We start from the raw sequence: 24519 nt of genomic DNA, 5'->3' as shown, positions 1-24519 counted from the left end.
TTTGAATTTTAAATAACCCAATGAATCATTGATTCCTTGTTCCCACTGCGCTTTCTTTTCTATGATTGTGGATTAAATTTTAATGATGTGAACTCTGTTCATGCATCCACAGGGAGGATTTTGTTGCACCTTCAAATTTTATTATTATATGTATTTTAAAGAAAATACATTGTAAACTTGGCAGCACAGTGGCTTAGTGGTTGGCACTGTCACCTCACAGCAAGAAGGTCGCTGATTTGAGTCCCGGCTGGGCCAGTTGACATTTCTGTGTGGAGTTAGCATGTTCTCCCTGTGTTGGCATGGGTTTCCCCCACAGTCCGAACACATGCGCTGAAGGTGAGTTGGATAATATAAATTTACCATAGTGTACGAGTGTGTGTGTGAATGTGTAGGTGTGTGGCTGTTTCCCAGTACTGGGTTGCGGCTGAAAGGGCATCCATTGTGTCAAGTATATGCCGTAGTTGGTGGTTCATTCGGCTGTGTCGACCCCTGATAAATAAGGGACTAAGCTGAAGGAAAATGAATGAATAAACACATGTTTCCCAGTAATGGGTTGCAGCTGGAAGAGCATCCACTGTGTAAAACATATGTTGGAATAGTTGGCGGTTCATTCCGCTGTGGTGACTCCTGATAAATAACAGATTGAGCCGTAAAGACAATGAATGAATGAATGAATGAATGAATGAATGAACACATGTTTCCCAGTACTGGATTGCCCCTGGAAGGGCATTCACTGTGTAAAACATAGGCTGGAATAGTTGGTGGTTCATTCCACTGTGGTGACCCCTGATAAATAGGGGACTAAGCAGAAGGAAAATGAATAAATGAATGTTTAAACATGTGTTTCCAAGTACTGGATTGTGCCTGGAAGGGCATCCATTTGATAAACACATGGTGGAATAGTTGGCGGTTCATTCTGCTGTGGTGATCGCTGATAAATAAATGACCAAGCCGTAAGGAAAACAAATGAATGACTGAACACATTTTTCCCAGAACAGGATTGCGCCTGGAAGGGCTTCCACTGAGTAAAATATATGCAGGAATAGTTGGTGGTTCATTCCACTGTGGTGCCCCCTGATAAATAAGGGACTAAGCAGAAGGAAAATGAATAAATTAATGAATAAACACGTGTTTCCAAGTACTAGATTGCGCCTGGAAGGGCATCCATTCTGTAAAACATATGCTGGAATAGTTGGCGGGTCATTCCGCTGTGGTGACCCCTGATAAATAAGGAATAAGCTGTATGGAAAATGAATGAATAAACAAACAAGTGTGATCTTTCAAAGATTTTAACACACAAACCTAAAATCAGGATAAAAATCTGTTAGAATGTTTGTGTGTGTGTGTGTGTGTGTGTGTGTGTGTGTACACAGCGCGTCTCCTGCAACTGTGACCGTCATAAACTGAAAATAATTGGCAGAGTACTTTCCAAAAGTGTGGAGCAATTAATGCGCTGTTCAGCTAATTATATTCAATTTGATGATTCCCGAGGCACATACCACTTTAACAAACCAAGACTGATATAACCGTCAAATGAGTAATGGTGGCTGACGGCACTTCAGAGAGAAACGCACGCGCTATTATTCAACTCAGAAAGCTTTGCTCTGGAAGAACAAAGAAAGACTGTCTGCTTTCTGACAAACAGCTTACAAGTTCATGTAAGGATGGACACTTTGCTTTGGCTCCCTCTGGGTGAGATGACAGCTTGAGGTACAGTGTGGAGGACATTTCTGCGCTCACTGCGATTCTTCTTTTTCCAAATCAAATGTAATTGGATTTTTGTTTGTTGTCTAGCTGTGATTTATTTATTTATTTTTATTTATTTATTTTTTTGCAATAGCCAAGAAATATTGTGGTATACTAACAAAATGTATTTAAAAATCTATATTTTATTTTGAATAAAAGTTTGATAATTTATGATAATTTATTTTTTATGTTAAATTTGTTATATTTATTTTTAGCAAATTATTTAGAATTAAATTATTAATTAATTAATTCTATTCACAGATATGTATCAGCTTTAATGGTTTAATATTATTATTATTATATTGATGATGATAATAATAATAATAATAATAATAATAATAATAATAATAATGACTGTAAATAATACATATTACGCAAAATAACATCAAAATGTCAAACCTTTGTGTCAAATAAAATATATAATTTTTAAATAATTTTTAGTCATACTATTGTAAAATTAATTATACACAATCATTAAGATATTATTTTATTAATTTTTTATATCAGTTCATCCAATGATTGTTTGTAATGTTTTAATCAATTAGATATTTTTTAATTTGAAAAATTATTATTATTTCTATTATTATTGTTTTTATTATTATTATTATTATTATTATTATTATTAAATGGACAAATATTGAAATAATCTTTAAAAAAATATATAAAATGTATAAAAAATTCATAAGATTATATTATTGATGATAACTTTAATTACAAATAATATTAATGTTAATAATAATAATAATAATAATAATAATAATAATAATAATAATAATAATAATAATAATAATAATATCAACAATGATACTTTGAATTTATTATTATTAAAACATTATTGCAAACCAATCATGATCTGGATGGATGGATACATTAAAACAATCATAAACTATCTTATAGTTAATAGTTAATAGTTATAATTACAGATACTATTACTGCTGTTGTTTTTATGTCAATTATTTTGATTATTCATTACACATTTACAAAATATATAATAGTATTGTTATCAAAGTCATAACTAAATGTAATGATTTCAATAATTAATAAAATCATAGTAAAAAAATTTAAATTAAAATTAAAAATAAAATAAAATAAAATAAAATAAAATAAAATAAAATAAAATAAAATAAAATAAAATAAAATAAAATAAAATAAAATAATAATAATACCCCTGGCTAAATAAATATTTACGTCTATTAAATCAGATTCTGGTTCCAGAATATGACGCTGAAATCCCAAATCAACTTTGCGTCTCTTCTGGCTCTGTCAGTAAGCTGATGTTTAATGATTCAGAAGATCCACTCATGCTGTGTCCACACAAACAAGCAATTTCCCCAGCTAATTTCCAGACTTTCCGGGTAACCCTGAATCAGATCTGACCTTGTGCTGGAGAACAGAGCCACCTGTTTCTCAGCATCTCCATCCTGACGTCTGTTTATTTGAGCAGCGGTGTTTCAGGCTGTGTCATCTCCAAGACCCATTTGCCGCCAGTAATGAGACCATAAATCATATATTGATGCGTCTCTCTCTGGCATGAGACGCTGTGGACATTTCGCTGCTGGACTAATGCATCATATTAGCTCTACAACACAAGATACACAGCTGACAGTCTGACGCTAACCTGTGTGTGTGTGTTTGTGAGTGTGTGCGTGTGTATGTACTGGTTTTGGTGGTTTACAGGGACAGAAATTTGTATAATAGCATTTATATACTAGCTGTTCTCTAATAAGAAGGTTTGTGAGGACATGCCTAGTGTCTTTGTAAATCAAAATGCTTAGAAATCCTACTTAACGTCTTATCACATTTGTATTTTGTGTTTGGTTTAGAATTGGGCTTATAGGTAGTGGTGGGTTAGGGCCATTTACAGTATATATAGTAATAATCATTGAGAGTCCCTGTAAACCACCAATAGCAACACTGTGCATGTGTGTGTGTGTGTATGTATGCATGATCCTTTGTGTGTGTGTTAGTCTGTATGTGTGAGAGTGAGAAGAGAAAATGTGTGTTTGTGACGTTGCTGTTAAAAAAAGCTGTTCAATCAATTAATCAATCAATCAATCAATCAATCAATCAATCAATCAATCAATCAATGGCACCCAAATGGTTAAAATAAAACTACTTACTAAATTAAAATAATATAAAACTGGAACAAAAATAAAGACAAAAAATAAATATAAAATAAATTGCAAAAAATAAAATAAAATAAAAATACAACAAAAATAAAATAAAATAACAATACAACAAAAATAAAATAAAATATAATAAAAATTAAATAAAGATACAACAAAAATAAAATATAATAAAAAATAAAAAATACCAAATAAGAAATAAAATAACAAAAATAACAAAAAAATACAGCAAAAATAAAAATACAACAAAAATAAAATAAAATAGAATAAAAATAAAATAAAAATACAACACATATAAAGTAAAACAAAAATAAATAAAATGCAACAAAACTGAACAAAAATAAAATAAAGTAAAAATACAACAAAAATAATTTAATTAAAATAAAATAAAGCAAAAACATACAACAAAAATAAAATAAAATACAACAAAAATTAAATAAAAACTCAAAATACAACAAAATTAAAATAAGTAAAAAAAAGTTATATATTAAATTATATTACACATTATATTAAATCAAAAGCTGTTTAAAAATAAATAACTTTGAAAACTACATGTCTATAAAAGCATGTATAGAAATGTCTTCACTACAGAATTTACCGAAAAGAGAAGTGAACACTTAAACTGATAGACTAATAAGAACATGCACTCAACTGCTAAACATCAGTTGTTTGGTGTCAGTAAAGCATGTGTACATGTGTTGAAACATCTCTCCTTCTGGAATGAGCGTGATTGATGGAGCAAGTGTTCAGACATCAGCACACAGCACAGGCTGTATTGACAGCTCAGTGTGAGTGGCTGGAGAATCACTCAGATTTACTCTCTCTCTCTTCACTCCTATGCAGAATCAAGCTCGCTCATCCCTCTCACCAGGCCAGGCTGCACACCTCACATGGATTTAGAACTTCTCTCAGCCGGCTTTCCCCTTTGTAGCTCTCTAATCTCCAGGTGTCTGGAGCCTGACGGAGCAGTGGAGTTTCACTGGACATTTTCTTGGATTGAAGGCAATCCAATCACTTGGCTCTGAAGCTGGTCGGGCCTTTTCATCTGCTGCTTCGCTGATACTGTGCTTTTCATCCGCACAGGTAAACAATCGAAATATTCTCTGTTTACATTTGTTTTCTGTTTTTATTTGTGTGTTTGGAATCGGTTCAATTTAGGCACAAAATGTTGAGTGTAAGTAGTCGCAGAGCTACTAAATATTGTATTTAAATTACTTTTCACCTGAAAAAGTAAAGTGAGGGATATTACAAACAGCTGAAGTCAGAATTATTAACCAACCTGAATTATTAACTTTCATATATATATATATATATATATATATATATATATATATATATATATATATATATATATATATATATATATATATATATATATATATTGTCAATTACATTATTATTATTATTTTTATAATAAAAATAAAATAATAATAATTATTATTATTATTATTAATATTATTATTTAATTATTTTTAGCATTAAAATAATAGCTTTTTTAATAACAATATTATAATATACATTTTTGTATCTGTTTCTGTTGAACACATTTCTAAACATAATAGCTTTAATATCTCATTTCTAATAACTGATTAATAATAGCATTTGCCATTATGACAGTATTTAGTGTTTTACTAGATATTTTTCAAGATACTAGTATTCAGCTTATAGTGCAATGTAAAGACTTAACTCAATCAATCTTAACTTAAATCAATCAATCAATCAATCAATCAATCAATCAATCAATCAATCAATCAATCAATCAATCAATCAATCAATCAATCAATCAATCAGTAATAATTCAATCATAATGACAGCCGATTACCAAAATTAAATTCCATTAAATTCCATTAAAGATGAATAAAAATAAATCAAAAATTAATTAAAATAAATTACATTGAAAAATTTATCAAATTAAATTGAAAAATAAATTAAATTAAGTTTCATTGGAAAATAAATTAAATTAAAATACATTGCAAATAAATTAATATATATATATATATATATATATATATATATATATATATATATATATATATATATATATATACATATTGAAAAATAAATTAAATTAAATTACATTGAAAAATGAATTAATTTAAAATACATTGGCATAAATGGCATCTAAAACATGTATTTGGGAAAGAAAACGTTAGCTAACTAGCGCCATTTCCCTCAACTTTGCTAAAAATGAGGTCCGAAATTCCTTTTTATTTTCACCATTCATTTAGAACGGACCTTCGGGTCACTCGGAAAGCGGTGAAATTCTAAATCTGTGTTGCTTTCTCTTCGCTAATAAGACATACAGCCAGGTACATAACGCTCCTATGTAACTCCCAACCATACTTCCAGTTTCTTTCCACCGCAGCTTCGATTTCGCTTTTAATAATGGCGGTCGCGTGAAATCAGTCTATTGTCAAAAATCCCTATGGAGAGAGTTGTAAACACACAACCTGACTGTGCACCCTTATTGGTGGATATCATGTAAGTGACAGCTTGATCCCACCCTCGCACCACCAGTCAAAGAAAAAAAAAACAAAAAAACGTTGTTGTCAAATGATCTTGATTAAAGATTACATGGACAGATGCGTTTTACAAAAAAAAATCATATGCAAAGGAAAATCCTTCATAACAAATACTGCAATATCACTTTTGATTTCATGGTGACTTTAACAGAGATCTTAAATCCAGAAAAGATAATGCCACTATCCATCACTGAACTAATACAGAAGCATATATTATAGCAGCTTTTATACAAGAGAAGATTTCAAGCATCTGCCATGCAGGTGTGAAGGGAAAAGTGACTCTCGAATAAAGGCGAGTGTTGAAGAGGTTTGTTTTCAATGTTAACTGATGATTTATGTACTCAACTGTGAACAATTCTGTCGGATGTTTTATGTGGCGCACATATGTTTAATAGGCTGTAGTTTTGAAGAAGAATCATTTGGCAGAGTTTGTCTATAGCACTGAATTTGACCTGCCAAATGAGTGAAGTCAAATGAATCCTTTTATCATCGTTAAATTGATTAAAAGTGACTGTAAAGGCTTCTATCATGTTATGCTGTGCTTGTTAACAGTTAATGCACTGTGAGTTAACTTAAATAACATTAACAAAGAAGAATAAGTACACTACCTGACAAAAGTCTTCTCGCCTATCCAACTTTTAGGAACAACAAATAATAAGTTGACTTCTAGTTGATCATTTGGTATCAGAAGTGGCTTATATGAAAGGCAAACGCCTCCAGATTACGCTTGTTTGATCAGACTTCCAGATTTCAATGCCTCCAGAGTTCAATGCAATCTTCAATGCCTCCTTCATCATACCCCAGGTTTGCTTAATAATGTTTATGTCTGGTGACTGGGCTGGCCAATCCTGAAGCACCTTGACCTTCTTTGCTTTCAGGAGCTTTGATGTGGAGGCTGAGGTATGAGAAGGAGCGCTATCCTGCTGGAGAATTGTCCCTCTCCTGTGGTTTATAATGTAATCGGCAGCACAAATGTCTTGATACCTCAGGCTGTTGATGCTGCTGTGCACTCTGCAGATCTCTCGCACCCCCCCCCCCCCCCCCCCATACTGAATGTAACCCCAAACCATGATTTTTCCTTCACCAAACTTGATTTCTATGAGAATCATGGGTCCATGTGGGTTCCAGTTGGTCTCCTGCAGGGTTGGTGATGATTGGGATGCAGTTCAGCAGATGATTCATCAGAAAAATCGACCTTCTGCCACTTTTCCAAATGATTAACTAGAAGTCAAGTAATTATTTGTTGCTCTTACAACTGGGATGACAAGACATTTGTCAGGTAGTGTACAGTTATAAATGTATTACTAATTGTTAGCTTGTGCTAGTAAATACGTGAACTAATGAACCATTTTTTTTCAATTTTGGGTTACCAAAATATTTTTAAAGCCTCAAATTACTACTTCATAATGATTTCTAAAAGATTGTAATAAATAATGCAAAAAAATCTGGGCTAAAATATTTAAAACTTTAATTAAAAAAATAAATAAATAAAACTCTAAAATAATCAAACATTTTACAATGTGAATTAGTTTTTGACACACTTTTGGTCATATTTGGAATTTCAGATAAAACTAGGCCATTCCGGGACTCCCAAAAACAACTGTTGTCTTACAGCCCTATTGTGGCAACGAAGCTGGTGCTAAGGTTTTGGAAATCAACAGAATCCCTATCATTTAGATCTTGGCTGGAAGAAGTAACCAAATTAGCACACTTGGAAAGGATTTCTTATGGCAAAGAATTTTTAAAAAATGGACAAGATTTGGTCTCCTCTTCTCCTCTATCTTGAAAGCGCAGGTTGAATACCCAGATGGTGAAGGTCACACCAACAGTACTGCATAAGCTTTTGTCCCAGAGGTGGGGTGGGTTCTAGGGGTTAGACGTTTTGTGTTTTTCGAAAAGTGTTTTCAGTGTCTATCCTACTTATTTATCCTACCTCGCCTTTATTTATTTCATTCATTCATTTTCTTGTTGGCTTAGTCCCTTTATTAATACGGGGTCGCCACAGCGGAATGAACCGCCAACTTATCCAGCAAGGTTTTACGCAGCGGATGCCTATCCAGCCACAACCCATCTCTGGGAAACATGATTTATTTATTTATTTATTTATTTATTTATTTATTTAAAAACTTTTTTTAAAACAAATAATTAATGCAACAAAAAAAAAATCAGTATAAAAAACAATCAATATCAATACCAATATAGAGATATAATAATAGCAATGGCTATTTTAAATTGTACACTTTTTATTTTACAATATTGCAATTTTTACTTGTATTTTTCTGTCAAATGCTAGATTTCATGAGCATACGAGTCACAATAGATCTCTGAAGATGGTATATACAGTTGAAGTCAGAATTATTAGCCCCCTGTTTATTTTTCCCCCAATTTCTGTTTAACGGAGAGCAGATTTTTTTTCAACACATTTCTAAACATAACAGTTTTAATAACTCATGTCTAATAACTGATTTATCTTTCTTTTTTAATGATGAAAGTAAATAATATTTGACTAGATATTTTTCAAGACACTTCTGTACAGCTTAAAGTGACATTTAAAGGCTTAACTATGGTAATTAGGTTAACTAGGCAGGTTAGGGTAATTAGGCAAGTTACTGTATAACGATGGTTTGTTCTGTAGACTATAAAAAATATTTAATTAAGCCTAAGGTGGCTAATAGTTTTGACCTTAAAATGGTGTTTAAAAAATTAAAAACTGCTTTTATTCTAGCCGAAATAAAACAAATAAGACTTTCTCCAGAAAGAAGAAATATTATCAGACATACTGTGAAAATGTCCTTGCTTTGTTAATCAGAATTTAGGAAATAATAAAAAAAGTGAAAAAAATTCAAAGGGGGGCTAAAAACTTCATCTGTATATATCCTATATAAGTCCTGGTAGATATTTTGATATATAAAAACATCTGTCAAATTAAATTAGGAAACACAGCGGTTTATATCATGACTCTGACATTTGTTTTGCACATTTAAATCTGAACGGAACAAGCTGACATTTACCTTTCACATATAGACGCATATGACAGAGCTAACTAATCTTTTAACAGAAGGTCAGAAATAACCAGCAAATGCCAACGGAGATCTAAAAAACACGCATCCAAAGATAAACACACGCAGTGATGTTTCAGCACGTCAACGCAAATCTAGAAGAACTCTAATTTAACACTGTAACTAAATTAAATAAAAGGTGTTAAAATGAGCCATGGAGGTTAGAAGATGGAGCATTTCCCTGCATCCACAGGTCACTTCCACCATATGTGTGCACCAAAACAAGCACAATGTGAGAAAAAAAAAATCATTAATTTGTTTACCGCTGAAAACTATTGATTGTGTGCACACGCTCGGTGTTCATGTAATGGAAATGGTCCAGCAGAGGTTCTTGTAGAGGTCACTGTGAGTGGATTTTTTGCTGCACACAGCAGAGACTGTACATATGTTTCCTACAGAAGCAGAAGATAATCAGGTCACCCAGATACAAAGTACAAGCAGTCCATCTGTGGAGAGATTCTGCTGGATACACAGCAAAACTTTACTTCTACCGACTGTATGTGGGACTCTTATCTCTTATACTGTATATCTCCATCCTACCCATGCTCATTATTGATATGTACCCTTGTATACATTTCTGGACAGCACAAACTACGGACTTTTTAACAGTATATGAACAAACTGTTAATAGAAGTAAACATAATTTGATTAAATATCTCATTTAATAGATCTAAACCAAATAAAATACACATAAAAATGAAGAACCATCACACATACAGCATAATACACACCAGTAGACTAATGCATGAATGCTCTACACACAAACAGCCAACAAATCCAACCGTGCGCACATAAATAAAGGCTTCTGTGCTTCCAGTGTTTGCTTAAATCTCATTCATAGAGTCTAATTTCTTTCCCCATGTGTCCACTTCAATTTTAATATGGTCAACATTTGCTCAGGCCACTGCCGTTTTCATTCCAGATTCTCGTGTAACTACATATGCACTGCTGTGCTTTTCTTAAAGCTGAAATTGAACAGCATTCACAACCCTCTTCACACAGTCCTGATGGATTTCTAAAGTATTTTGAAGTGAAACAGAATGCTGAATGAGATGAATGTAGGCCAGGATTTGATTTGCGGTATCATTCAATCCAGCCAGATGATGTGTTTGTCTATTACCATATGAGTTTTCAAGTATTACGGGAACGTTAATGCAACCAAAACAAACATAAACACACACTGACAGGTAATGTGTTTCTTATTTAGTTCTACTGGATCAGACAGAAATAATAAAGAGGCTGAACATATTGTTGTGATACCGTGTAATAGCCTAAAGTGTTTTGTAAATCACTTTGTAGTCTGTTCATTATTTGTGAACTCCTTTGAATAAAAGCTCCAGCTAAATGACTAAAGGTAATGCGTTCGGGTGATGCGTTTGTGCATTCAATTATCTGTGGTTTAATGCTATCTTGAATTTACAGCAGTTCATGTTAGAGTGACTTGAAATAAATAAGCACTTTTAATAGAAATGTTTAGAAAAATCTAAATTGTGACAAACACATCTCAACTGAATACAATATACAAGGTAAATGATGCTGTACATGTAAATACAGTATTTTTGCTGTATTTTATTTACAATAAGTTAGTGGCGCACTAAACTATGATATGAACTGTATTTTACTGTAGGGCAGTTAGGCGGTGTGTTACTGTATTTTAAAATTGCATTGTGAATGTTACTGTATATTTTACAGTAACGAAATACAATGCTGTAAATACAGATACAGTAAGGTAATGGGTGTGGTAAATGTAAATACAATAATTTTGCTGTACTTTATTTAAACTATTTATTAATCATGAATTATTTACCATAATTTAAAGTTGCATTGTGAAAATGTATATTTTACAGTAAGGATGAACAAGGCTGTAAACAGATACAGCAAGTTAAACAGTGCTGTAAATGTAAATACGGTATTTTGCCGTAATTTAAAACAGTAGATTACTGGTTAGCTGAACTGCAATATGACTGTAGTCTACTGTGGAACAGTTATGCATTATGTTACCGTATTTTAAAGTTGCATTGTGAAGATGACTGTATATTTTACAGTAAATATATATAATGCAGTAAATACAGATACAGCAAGGTAAAGGGGGCAGTAAATGTAAATACAGTACTTTTGCTGTAATTGATTTAAAGCAAGTTATTTGCAAACTGAACTGATTAGAGGATAGGTTTGCAGTATATTACCATAATTTAAGGTTGCATTGTGAAAATGACATTTTACAGAAAAGATGAACAATGCTGTAAACAGATACAGTAAGTTAAACAGTGCTGTAAATGTAAATAGGGTATTTTTGCTGTTATTGATTTACAGTAAATTACTGGTGAACTGCACTGTAATATGAACTGAATTTTACCGTATTTTAAAGTTGCATTGTGAAGATGACTACATATATTTACAGTGAAGATATACAATGCTTCAAGTACAGATACAAGAAGGTAAATGGTGCTGTAAATGTAAATACAGTGTTTTGCTGTAATTGATTTACAGTAAGTTACTGGCAAACTGAACTGTAATACGCACTGAATTTTACTGTTGGACAGTTATGCAGTATTTTACCGTATTTTAAAGTTGCATTGTAAAGATGACTATATATTTTACAGTAAAGATATAAAATGCTGTACATTTGCATACAACAAGGTAACGGGTGCAGTAAATGTAAATACGGTAATTTTGATGTACTTGTTTTAAAGTAAGTTACTGGCAAACTGAATTAAATTTTAGAGGATTGGTAGGGGGTATGTTACCATAATTTAAGGTTGCATTGCGTAAATGACTGTATATTTTACAGCAAAGATGAACAGTGCTTTAAACACAGATACAGCAAAGTAAACAGTGCTGTAAATGTAAATATGGTATTTTGCTGTAATTTAAAACGGTAGATTATTGGTGAACTGCACTGTAATATGAACTGTATTTCACTGTAGGACAGTTCTGTAGTATTTACTGTATTTTAAAATTGCACTGTGAAGATGACTGTATATTTTACAGTAAAGCTACAGTACACAATACTGTAAACACATTTATACAGCAAGTTAAATGGTGTTGTAAATGTAATTACAGTATTTTTGCTAAAATTGATTTACAGTAAGTTACTGGCAAACTGAACTGTACTTTGCATTGAATTTTATTGTTTGACAGTTATGCAGTATTTTACCGTATTTTAAAGTTGCATTGTAAAGATGACTATATATTTTACAGTAAAGATATACAATACTGTACATACACATACAACAAGGTAACGGGTGCAGTAAATGTAAATACGGTAATTTTGCTTTACTTTATTTAAAGTAAGTTACTAGTGAACTGAACTGATTTTTAGAGAACAGTTATGCAGTATGTTACCATAATTTGAAGTTGCATTGTAAAAATTACTGTATATTTTACAGTGAAGATGAACAATGCTGTTAACACAGATACAGCAAGGTAAACAGTGCTATAAATGTAAATATGGTATTTTGCTGTAATTTGAAACTGTAGATTACTGGTTAACTGAACTGCAATATGAACTGTATTTTACTGTTGGACAGAAATGCAGTATGTTACCGTATTTTAAAGTTGCATTGTGAAGATGACCATATATTGTACTGTAAAGATTTGCAATGATGTAAATACATATACAGCAATTTAAATGTTGCAGTAAACGTAACTACTCTAAATCAATTACAGCAAAAATACTGTAAGTTACTGGAAAACTGATCTATAATATGAACTGTATTTTACTGTAGGACAGTTATACAGTGTGTTAACATATTTTTAAGTTGCATTGTGAAAATGACTATTTTACAGTAAAAATGCACATTGCAGTAAACAAAGATGCAGCAAGGTAACTGGTGCTTTAAAATCTAAATACAGTTTTTTTTCCCGGTAATTTAATTACAGTAGGTTACTGGTGAGCTGAACTGTAATATGCATTAATTAATTTTACTGTAGGAGAGTTATGTGGTATGTTATTGTTTTTAAAGTTGCATTGTGAAAACAACTATATTTAAAAGTAAAGACATATAATACTTTAAATAGATAAACAGCAAGGTAAATGGTGCGGTAAATGTAAATACAGTATTTTTGCTGTGGTTTGTTAACAGTATTTTACTGGTGAACTGAATTGAATTTTCCTGTGGAGCAGTTAAGCGGTGTGTTACCATTTTTTTAAGTTGCATTTTGAAAATTACTGTATATTTTACACTAAAGGTACACATTACTGTAAATACATTTACATGTATGTCAAGGTAAATGGTGATTTAAATGTAAATACGGTATTTTAGCTGTAACTGATTTACAGTAAGTTACTGGCAAACTAAACTGTAATATGAACTGAATTTTTCTGTAGAACAGTCATGCAGTATGCTACTGTAATTCAAAGTTGCATTGTGAAAATTACTGTATATTTTACAGTAAAGATATACAATGCTGTGAATACATACATACAGCAAGCTAAATGGCAAGGGTAAATGTAAATACAATACGTTTTCTGTAATTGATTTACAGTAAGTTACTGTAGATTCTACAGGAAATTGTTAAGAGTGTGGTTTTGCGGTATAGGTCATTAGAAACATCCACATCAGCAGTGGATTATACATTCGCTTCTTTTAGCTTCATATATTCTTTCGTTGGAATCATATAATACTGTTTTTTTCACATATGTGTAACTACTTGTTCTTCCTTAAAGTTTCTGGTCAGGATGAAGTGGAGCAGGGTGTCATTTCATCCCAGCTTAATGAGTCTGTTTGCGTTTTCATCATTCGGCTTGAGCGATAAGCTGCAAAAATCCCTGTGGTTCCAGAGCCTCTCTCATCTCCGAACTCTCAGATTTCTGCTCTTATCGCAGATTCGCCTCACAGGTGACGATTTCACACGCAGGTTAGGACTCGTCTCCAAATCCAAAGAGATGGAGCTTCAGATATGGACACCATGCAGCTCGGATGCTCCTGACAGTGGAGGAGAATGTCAAATCCAGCTCTGCACAAACATCTGCATTGGCTTTTTATTTTATTGGCTATTATTCTGAGAAAATTGGCTGTCAGTTTTCCATATTTAGGTTTTTAATCAAAACAATAAACCTAAAATGTATTAAGTCTTGATGTAAATGCTTTTATTTTATTGTTTTATTGCTTGCATCAAAATACAAGATAATTGATGTATTGCTTTCTGAGAAATTGTTCCGACTTACATGGGTTTTTAGTGTTAATCATAAATTAATGTCATGTTTATCATTTTGTTAAAACCAGAAAGATTTATTTATGTTTTAATACTAATTTATTTTATATCATTTTATAAACTGAGATCTTTTGAAGTTTTTATTTTCTGCTTCCTAGTTATTTACCTTTCAAGAATCAACCAATTTACTATCTTACTTCTAATTTAGTACCAAAATCGTCATTGCTTTCTTGTATTGGTCTTTAAAAATGTATACACTGATCTTCATTAAAACCTGCAGAAACACCAGCTGCAAAGAAACGGTAATTAATATTAAATTAAACAACTGAAAACACCGGATGTTGTTGAACTATACATATATAGTTTCCCACAGATTGTGATTTATAGGTGTTTTCCTTTTAGTTATGCTTTTGAAATGCATAATGAGATCTTGATTTGTGCTCTGACAACTTTTGAAAAGTTTAACAAGGAGACTTTTAATAGCATATGATATATTGTCTCGGTTGGTCATCCAAACTATAGACCAAAGAAAGTACATAATGAGCCATCAGTGCTTTTCCCCATATTGTACAGATTAATTTATATATGTGTGATGTTTAACAGGGTTTCACAGTATTTCCTATTTTATTTCTCTCCTGGAGAAACCCTTATTTCTTTTAGTTGGGTTGAAATATATATATCAAAAGTTCAATATTTTAAAACTTTAGATCTTACAGAACAAATTAATGTAGCCCAATGAATTACTTAATTAATCTAACTTGCCTAGTTAACCGAATTAACCCAGTTAAGCCTGTAACGGCACTTTAAGCTGAACTGTCTCTTACTAAATAGTGTTTACTGTAATCATAGCAAAGACAAAATAAATAAATTATTAAAATTATTAGTTTGCAATTAAAATCAATCAATAAATAAATCTCTAATATATATATATATATATATATATATATATATATATATATATATATATATATATATATATATATATATATATATATATATATATAGATTAATAAATAAATATCTCAAATAAATAAATAAATAAATAAATATTAAAATAAATAAATAAATCTCTAAGACAGATGAATAAATAAATCTCTAAAATAAATAAATGATAAATAAATCTCCAAGACAAGTAAATTAATAAATCTCTAAAATAAATAAATATCTAAATAAATTAATAAATAAGTATCTAAAATAATCAAATAAATAAATCTCTAAAATGAAAAAAAAATAATTAATTAAATATATAAATATCTAAGACAAATAAATAAATCTTTAAAATAATTAATTAAATAAATAAATCTCTAAAATAAATAAATACTTTTTAAAATAATAAAATACAGAAATTAATCTTTAAAATAAAATAAATAAACAAAGTTCAAATAATTAACATATAAATAAATAAATCAATAAATAAAATAAATCTCTAAAATCAATCAATAAATAAACAAGTCTGTACTATATATATATATATATATATATATTATCTAAAATAATTTTTAAAATATTTAAATTTGTCTCTTAAATAAATAAATGAATAAATAAATATGTAAAAATCAATCAATCGATCGATCAATCAATCAATCAATCAATCAATCAATCAATCAATCAATCAATCAATCAATCAATCAATCAATCAATCAATCAATCAATCAATCAATCAATCAATCAATCAATTAATCACTTTGTTACATTTTAAAGTCAAAATTTCAAACCTGTTTCAATAATTCAGTTTGAAAGCGTGCTTTACATAAACAAAAATAATAATACTTGATAATAATTGTTCACAACTTGCAAGTGCAATACTTTAATCATATTATATAAAAGTTCACAGTATAAAAAGTCTTATAGTGGACACCTAGTTAGAGTCAAGACACCATTTCAAGTGGCCCATCAAAATAAAATGTTCCCCAAATATTTATTTACAGCCCTGAGATGCCAAAAATGTTCCTGCAGCAGGGATTGGGCATGAATATACAGTAAGTGGCAGTCTGAGCGTGACCTGTGGCCTGTGGTTTGTGGCAGTGCAGAAGTTTCAGTCTTTGTGACTGACTGTAAAAAGGGCCTTTCTCTCAGCGATCGCTTCTGTGTGTGTCACTGAAAAGAGACTCGAAACCACAACAAACACCCACACGGAGACACTCCATCGGGTGTGTGTGTTTTGCCGAGCTGCAGGTTGAGCTCTCATTGTCAGCGTGTCAGCGCAGCGGGCCTGATGGCTGCTATTTTTACTGCTTAAAGTGGGTTTATGTAAATGTATAATTATACAGGATTATGGTGGCAATTTTAATCTTCCACCGCTCTGGAAAAAAAAAACAAATTAACAATTCAAAGTGAATGATCTGTGCTGACAGATAAGAATACAGCGGCGTGTATAGAGTAAGAGTAGACGAGGATGAAGGAGCTCGAACTCTACGTGACATTTCTGAAAGCTTGAATCTGAGACGGTGGGGGGAAATGGTTGCGTAAGAAAACTGAATATGGATGTATATATTCTTTAGTTTCTAATACTATTAACAAGCGGTAAAATATCACATGTTGACATGTTGACAAGCTCATGATAAAAAAGACTTGATGATTATTTTATTTCTGATAACTGGAATTTATATAATGAACTTTACTCAAAGTTTGTGTGGGATGTTTGCAATAGAGTCTGGCTGCAGATCTGCACTTGCACCTTCAGGCTTGCACTCTCTGTCACGGTTGCATGTTTGTGCGCTCTTCCGGAGTGTCTGTTTGATTATGTGGGTTTGTTTTGTTTTGGTTGCCCACGTGTATTTGTTTTGGTCACGTGTTATGACGACACTCAGTTGGATTAATTAGTTCGCCAGCTGAGGCTCATTATCGTGCCTATATATGTGCGACGTTTTCTGTGTTTCCTTGTCAGTTTGTTACGTGTGCTTATGTGCTCGTTTGTCTTTGCTCAGGACCGTGCGGAGTTACCACTGGACCCTGTTTTCCCATCTGATCCCTGCTCTGATTTCTCCTAGTCCTAGCACCGCACTCACTTGTTTCATTTTACATTGACTGTATCAATAAATATTGTCTTCACTTGCACTTGGATCCATCTGAACATTTTTGATTGTGACATTCTCGGGCTGTTTCTCAATATGCGTTCTTGTGTCTTCGTGAAACGTCATCAACCATTGCCGAAGTACTGTTCCAATTTGAAGTTCACATCTTGCCAAGTACAAATAAAATTCCAGGATGTGTACTTGCTCCGCCCCTTTTGCCAAGGATGCGTCGAGAGGTGACTTGTGAGAACTTACAAAGCACAGGTGTCCGAGAATACATCGCAGTGTAGGCTAATGCGGAGGAGAAAACCCCCGCGGTTTTAAAAATACTCCTATTTTGTGTTATAAATTAAAGTTTTAAGATGTTTTCAGACGAGAATGTAGTTATTTTAAACTGGAATCGGCAGATTATTTATAAAGATAGCGCATTTTTGGCGATGTGCCTCAGCTTATGCTGACTCTGATTCCCAGCCTGTCAGCAGGAGCTTCATCATCACCTCCTCCGGTGAGAGCAGCTTTATAATGGCCAGTCCATCATGAATGTACCACTGAATTGCATCTGTCCATTGTAGTAAATACATAATACATAGCCGGCAGCTAGCTCTCTGCAACTCTCACATGGTCGCCCACTGAAGCTAAGCAGGGCTGCGCCTGGTCAGTACCTGCATGGGAGACCACATGGGAAAGCTGGGTTGCTGCCGGAAGTGGTGTTAGTGAGGCCAGCAGGGGGTGCTCAACCTGCGGTCTGCGTGGGTCCTAATGCCCCAGTAAAGTGACGGGGACTCTATACTGCTCACTTTCGGATGAGACGTTAAAGCCGAGGTCCTGACTCTCTGTGGTCGTTAAAAATCCCAAGATGTCCTTCGAAAAAGAGTAGGGGTTTAACCCCGGCATCCTGGCCAAATCTGCCCACTAGCCTCTGTCCATCATGACCTCTTAACCCTCCCCATATCATAATTGGCATATCATTGCTCTCTCTCCTCTCCACCAATCAGCTGGTTTGTGGTGTGCGGTCTGGCGCAAAAAGGCTGCCGTCCCGTCATACAGGTGGATGCTGCACACTGGTGGTGGATGAGGAGACCCCCCCCCCCCCCCCATTGTGTAAAGCACTTTGAGTGACCAGAAAAGCGCTATATAAATGTAAGGAATTATTAATTATTACTATTATTATATTTAATACATTTTGTGCATATCTAGCGGACAGTATTTGGTCTTATAAATCTATTATTTGTTATCTTTTATAACTGTCTTTAATTATGTTAAGGTGTTGTACGAGGTTTGTCTTTGTTTACCAAATTGCTTAACGCTATCTTTATTTCTTATTGTGTACGTCTTGTACTTTATACTTGTATTATGTCCATTGTAGTTCATTAAATCTGATAATCAAAGACACGAGTCTGTGTATAATAACCCATTTCACTTCACATTAATGGTGATTTTTGTTTATACTTTCTTTAATCAAAAATATAGATTTATAATATTAGTATAATATTAATTATAAGGCAGTTGGCTTATATAATAAATTTTTTTTTTAATGTACACTATAAAAAAGAAACGTTATTTTACAGGTAATTGTCAGGAGAGTGCAGATGTTGACTGTAAATGATGTCACTTGCAGAGGAAGCATGGTTGCCTGAGAGTGCAAGCCTGAAGGTGCCAGTGCAACTCTGCAGCCAGACCCTTCTTGATGTGTGTGTGTGTGTTTGTGTGTGTGTGTGTGTGTGTGTGTATTCACCAAAAATAGCCTATTTTGTAGATTTTTAATGAATTTTGGATATAAAATGTATATTTATTTGTGTGTGTGTGTGTGTGTGTGTGTGTGTGTGTGTGTGTGTGTTGCTGTGTTCATGGGTGCGTGTGTCTATGTAATTTAAATGAATTTTACATTCATTATTATATTCATGCATTTTCTCACAGCGGAATGAACCGCCAACTATTTCGGCATATGTTTTATATAGCACATACCCTTCCAGCCACAACCCAGTACTGGGAAACACCCATACACTCTCACATTCACACACTACAGCCGACTGTAGCACATGTGTTTGGACTGTAGGGGAAACCGGACCACCCGGAGAACATGCAAACTCCACACAGAAATGCCAACTGACCCAGCCGGGACTCGAACCAGCGAGTGTGTGTGTGTATGTGAGTGTCCAACTCTTTGAGTGTATATAAACTCCACATTTATATTCCTCTTAGTCGCTGACATCAGCAGGTTCAAACTCTAAATGGCAGACGGCTGCTTCTCACTCAGACCTGTTTATGCTAATGAGGGAGAGACGGTCACTAGTGGGCGGGGCTTCCCCCCTCTCATGATACGAACAGCAGGAGAATGTTAATCAAAGTGTTTCTGCAGACTGTTACTATCAAGCCTGATTATAAACAATACATTAATACATTTTTACAATTAGACGCTGGTGTGGTGATATTCACACACTCTTGCCACACAACTGTGTTTAAACCCCTTATAAAAGTGCATAATAGGCCCCCATTAAGCTCACGGGTGTATAGTTTGAGTGAAGCAGTAATGTGAATAGTTTTGGTGGTAAAACAGCTCCTCATCCTGATGCAGTGTGAGGTAATAACAGCACACACACACACACACACACACACACACACAGTCATTTCCTCATAGACACGGCAGCGTTTCAGCAATTCAAATGTAGCCAGTAAATCTGCACCACCTGTTGTGTTTGTAAACCTGCGAAGTCTGTGCACTTTACACTTGATGTCGCTGCTATTTTACACCTGAACTCTCCCTCTGGGATCAATTACACACACTGTCTGTCCATCTGTCTGTCTGTCTGTTTCTAATCAAATGCTTTTGGATAACGTGTGACAGACAGAAGTGCGTGATGGACTCAGACATGGTGCAGAAATGATATTGACAAACATTCCACATCCGGCTTTCTCCATCGATCAGTTTATGCCAATATGCACAGAAATATGAGGAGATATTTCACAAGATCAGGCTGTGGGATGCCAATTTACGGCTTTATAAAAGATAAAACAAATGTGTTTTCAACTAAAAAGGGTCTGCTGCTCAATCTGGAACAGATGGTATACGTATACATTCATTCATTCATTCTCCTTCAGCTTAGTCCTTTATTTATCTGGGGTCGCCGCAGTGGAATGAACCGCCAACTATTCCGGCATATATCTGATGCCGCAGATGCCCTTCCAATCGCAACCCATTACTGTCACATTCACACACACACTCATGCATTATGGCCAATAATTGTTTACCCAATTCCCCTATAGCGCGAATGTTTGGACTGTTGGGGAAACTGGAGCACCCGGAGGAAACTCACGCCAGCACGGGGAGAACATGCAAACTCCACACAGAACCCCAGCTGGAAATCGAACCAGCGACCTTCTTGCGTTGAGGTGACAGTGTTAACCACTGAGCCACCTTGCTCACCGTGTGAAATATTTTTAGAAAATTCTTGAAAAGTGTTTATTGATGTCATATTAATACATAAAAATGCATTTTTTGGACAATAATTTTTAAAATATATGCTCAATAAATAAATAAGCAGATATTAAGGCTAGTCAAATATTAATCGTGATTAAACCCAAATTCAAAACTTGTTTTGACATAATATATGTGTGTATATTATGTTTTTTTATTATGTATATGTGATAGAAACATGGTGGTTGATTCCACTGTGGCGACCCCAGATTAATAAAGGGACTAAGCCGACAAGAAAATAAATGAATGATAGAAACAAAACTACACTGTGAAACCCAGTAAGTTAAAATCAAACCAATTGATTGCAACAAACCATTTAAGTCCAAAAACTAATCCTAATGAGTACTGTGATCTTAATCCAGTACTGACAGGGGAAGTGACAGATAGTCAGCTGTTTACCTAACAAACCAACACTGGTAACTTTTACAGCACGACAGCATGAAAGGACTGGCACAAGTCAGCAATTACCTGGTAACTTGTAGTACGGTCAGTGTAAACATGAGCATGACCCGCATCTCTTTCTTAGTTTCCTCAGACAAACGCCCAGGCCGAGCCACAACCGCAACTTGGTGACCATAACTGGAGGTTAGACTCACCTTCATCAAAAAAACAAAAACTATTTTATATAATTTCACCACATCGTAATTAGTCCTCACATCCAATAGTGATGAACTCATTTGTAGAAGGCTGTGAAGAAGGAATTAAACACAAAGAGAGGCAGTACAGTCTCTGTATTGTCACAAGATATATATTTATATATATATTAGGGGAGTACAATACACCAAAGGCACGATTCGGTTCGGTTTACGGTTTTGGAGTCAAGATTCAGATCGGTTCAGTTTCTGTTAGCTGTGGGGTTAGGGTTGATGTCTACTTAACAACAATGCTAAGTAACAATAGATTCACTTAATAACAACAACAACTAAACATTTTTCTTTATTAACTTTGCCATTACATTCTAGTACAGTCAGGATACCCAAATAAACAACAAAAATTAAATAAGTACCTCCAATATAGACTAGTCAGAAAAAAACAAACAATTCTCTTTAGTGCAGCAATCTTAAGTAAACTAAAATTAAATAAATAACTGCAGTGTAGACTAGTGAAAGAAACACACACACAAACACACACACACACACACACACACACACACACACCCATATATAGATAGATAGATGGATGAATGGAAACGGACGGACGGACAGACAGACAGACAGACAGACAGACAGATAGATAGATAGATAGATAGATAGATAGATAGATAGATAGATAGATAGATAGATAGATAAATAAAATAAAGTATTTTTTAATTGAATATTTTTTAATTTTAATGTCTATTACTGAGGCAGTCTACAATGTTAAATGTGTGTGTTTTTGTTGACAATATAAGAAAAAGTATACATTAAAAAGTGCTATTTTTATATTGGTTGCACTGTACAATAAGGTTTAATTAGTTAATTAACATCAAAATTCATGCTTGTTATCATTAGTTAATGCACGGTGAGCTAGCAAACTAACAATAAACCCCTTTATTTTCATTAACTAAGATTACTAACATAAATAGTAAGTAAAGTAAGTAAAGTTTATTTATAAAGCACATTTACTTCAGTTTGGCACTGACCAAAGTGCTGAACAAAACCATAGCACACACTCTAAAAGAGTAAAAGATAACAATAAAAGTAATAATAGGAATAAAAGTATTACAGCAACAACCACAATAAAGATTAAAAGCCTGGGAATGCAATAGAATAAAAATGTGTCTTAAGTCTGGACTTAAAAATAGAGAGAGAAGAAGCACTTGTAATATCCGGTGGCAGCTGGTTCCACAAACGAGGAGCAGCGACTGCAAAGGCTCTATCCCCTTTCAGTTTAAGTCGTGACCGAGGAACATGAAGTAAAATTTTATTTGAGGACCTAAGAGACCGAGGAGTTGACTGTAAGTTAATAAGCTCTGATATATAAGAAGGTGCTTGCCCATTCAGTGCTTTAAAAACAATAAGTAAAATCTTGAACTGAATTCTAAAATTAACAGGAAGCCAATGAAGGGATGCTAAAACTGGAGAGATATGAGCATGTTTTTTGGTGCCTGTTAAAAGTCTAGCTGCCGCATTTTGAACCAACTGCAACCGTGCCAATGAGGATTGGGGGAGACCAACATATAGAGAATTGCAATAGTCTAGGCGGGACGTGATAAAAGCATGTATGACCTTTTCCAGATCTTGAAAGGAAAGAATGGATTTGAGTCTGGAGATGATCCTCAGCTGATAATAACTATTCTTAACCACTGAGCTAATTTGTTTTTCTAGACAAAGCTCAGAATCAAAGATAACACCTAGATTTTTTACTTGCGATTTAACATACGGTGCAAGACTTCCCAAGCCCCCAATATACGACATTCTTGTTTTTGAGGGGCCGAAGAGAATAACTTCAGTTTTGTCATTATTAAGTTGAAGGAAGTTTTTTGCCATCCAACATTTAATATCCTCAAGACAATTAATTAGAGACTGCAGGGAGTTCTGAGATTTTAAAGGAACATACAGCTGAGAGTCATCTGCATAAAAATGAAAAGATATGTTATGTTTCCTTATAATATTACCAAGAGGAAGCATATATAAGTTGAAGAGCATTGGACCCAGAATAGAGCCCTGGGGGACACCACACAGAAGAGGGGCAGATGTTGACATAAATTGGCCAACAGAAACTGAAAAAGACCTGGATTTCAGATATGACTGAAACCATTGAAGTGCTGAACCCTTTATGCCCACCCAATGTTCCAGACGTGACAGAAGTATGGTATGATCAACTGTATCAAAAGCAGAACTCAGATCTAGTAAAACCAAAACTGCATTACTGCCTGAATCTACCGACAGCAGTAAGTCATTCCACACTTTTAACAGAGCGGTTTCAGTACTGTGGTGCATAGTGAAACCTGACTGTAAAGGTTCAAGTTTATGGGACGATTTTAAAAAAGGCTGTAGCTGTGATAAGACAGCTCTTTCTAGAACCTTTGACATAAATGGAAGTTTAGAGATAGGACGGAAGTTATTTAAGCAATTTATATCTGCATTGGGTTTTTTAAGCAATGGCTGGACAACTGCATGCTTTAAAAACGCAGGGACAGTGCCTGAAACTAAGCAGGAATTAACAATTGCTTGTATACTAGAACCTATTGTGTTGAAAGTCTCCTTTAAAAGATTAGAGGAAATAGGATCACACGGCGAAGTTGAAGTTTTTGTCTGAAACACTAAACCCCTCAACTCAGAGAGAGACACTGGTTCAAAATTACAGAAGGTAGCTGAAGAAACTGTCGAGTCCACACAGGAACTAGGGCAGAGAGGGGCAAAAGAGGATCTGATATCAGCTACCTTCTCAGTAAAGAACCTTTTAAATCTCTCACATATCTCTGATGACTGCTCAATT

General features: G+C 33.7%; 1 protein-coding gene and 1 long non-coding RNA gene across 6 annotated transcripts in view; one reads left to right on the top strand and one right to left on the bottom strand.

Annotated features, from left to right (window-relative positions):
• LOC137495906 (uncharacterized) overlaps nt 1-14938 on the top strand; it is a 102592-nt gene extending 87654 nt beyond the window's left edge. Inside the window, exons 3-4 of one of the 2 annotated variants that reach the window (XR_015493004.1) lie at nt 4716-4955; nt 14123-14938. This is a non-coding gene — a long non-coding RNA (uncharacterized LOC137495906). Of the gene's footprint in view, nt 1-4715; nt 4956-9851; nt 10804-14122 lie in introns of those variants that run through there. The other variant, XR_015493003.1, reaches the window with a different exon arrangement.
• ptprfa (protein tyrosine phosphatase receptor type Fa) overlaps nt 1-24519 on the bottom strand; it is a 566130-nt gene that overhangs the window by 492459 nt on the left and 49152 nt on the right. The gene's annotated exons all lie outside the window — the stretch shown is intronic.

The sequence above is a fragment of the Danio rerio genome, chromosome 6, assembly GCF_052040795.2.
Source record: "Danio rerio strain M-AB ecotype USA chromosome 6, GRCz13ab, whole genome shotgun sequence".
Lineage (NCBI taxonomy): Eukaryota > Metazoa > Chordata > Actinopteri > Cypriniformes > Danionidae > Danio > Danio rerio.
The sequence above is the reverse complement of the archived record's forward strand: the minus strand, read 5'-3'. Positions and strand labels throughout refer to the sequence as shown.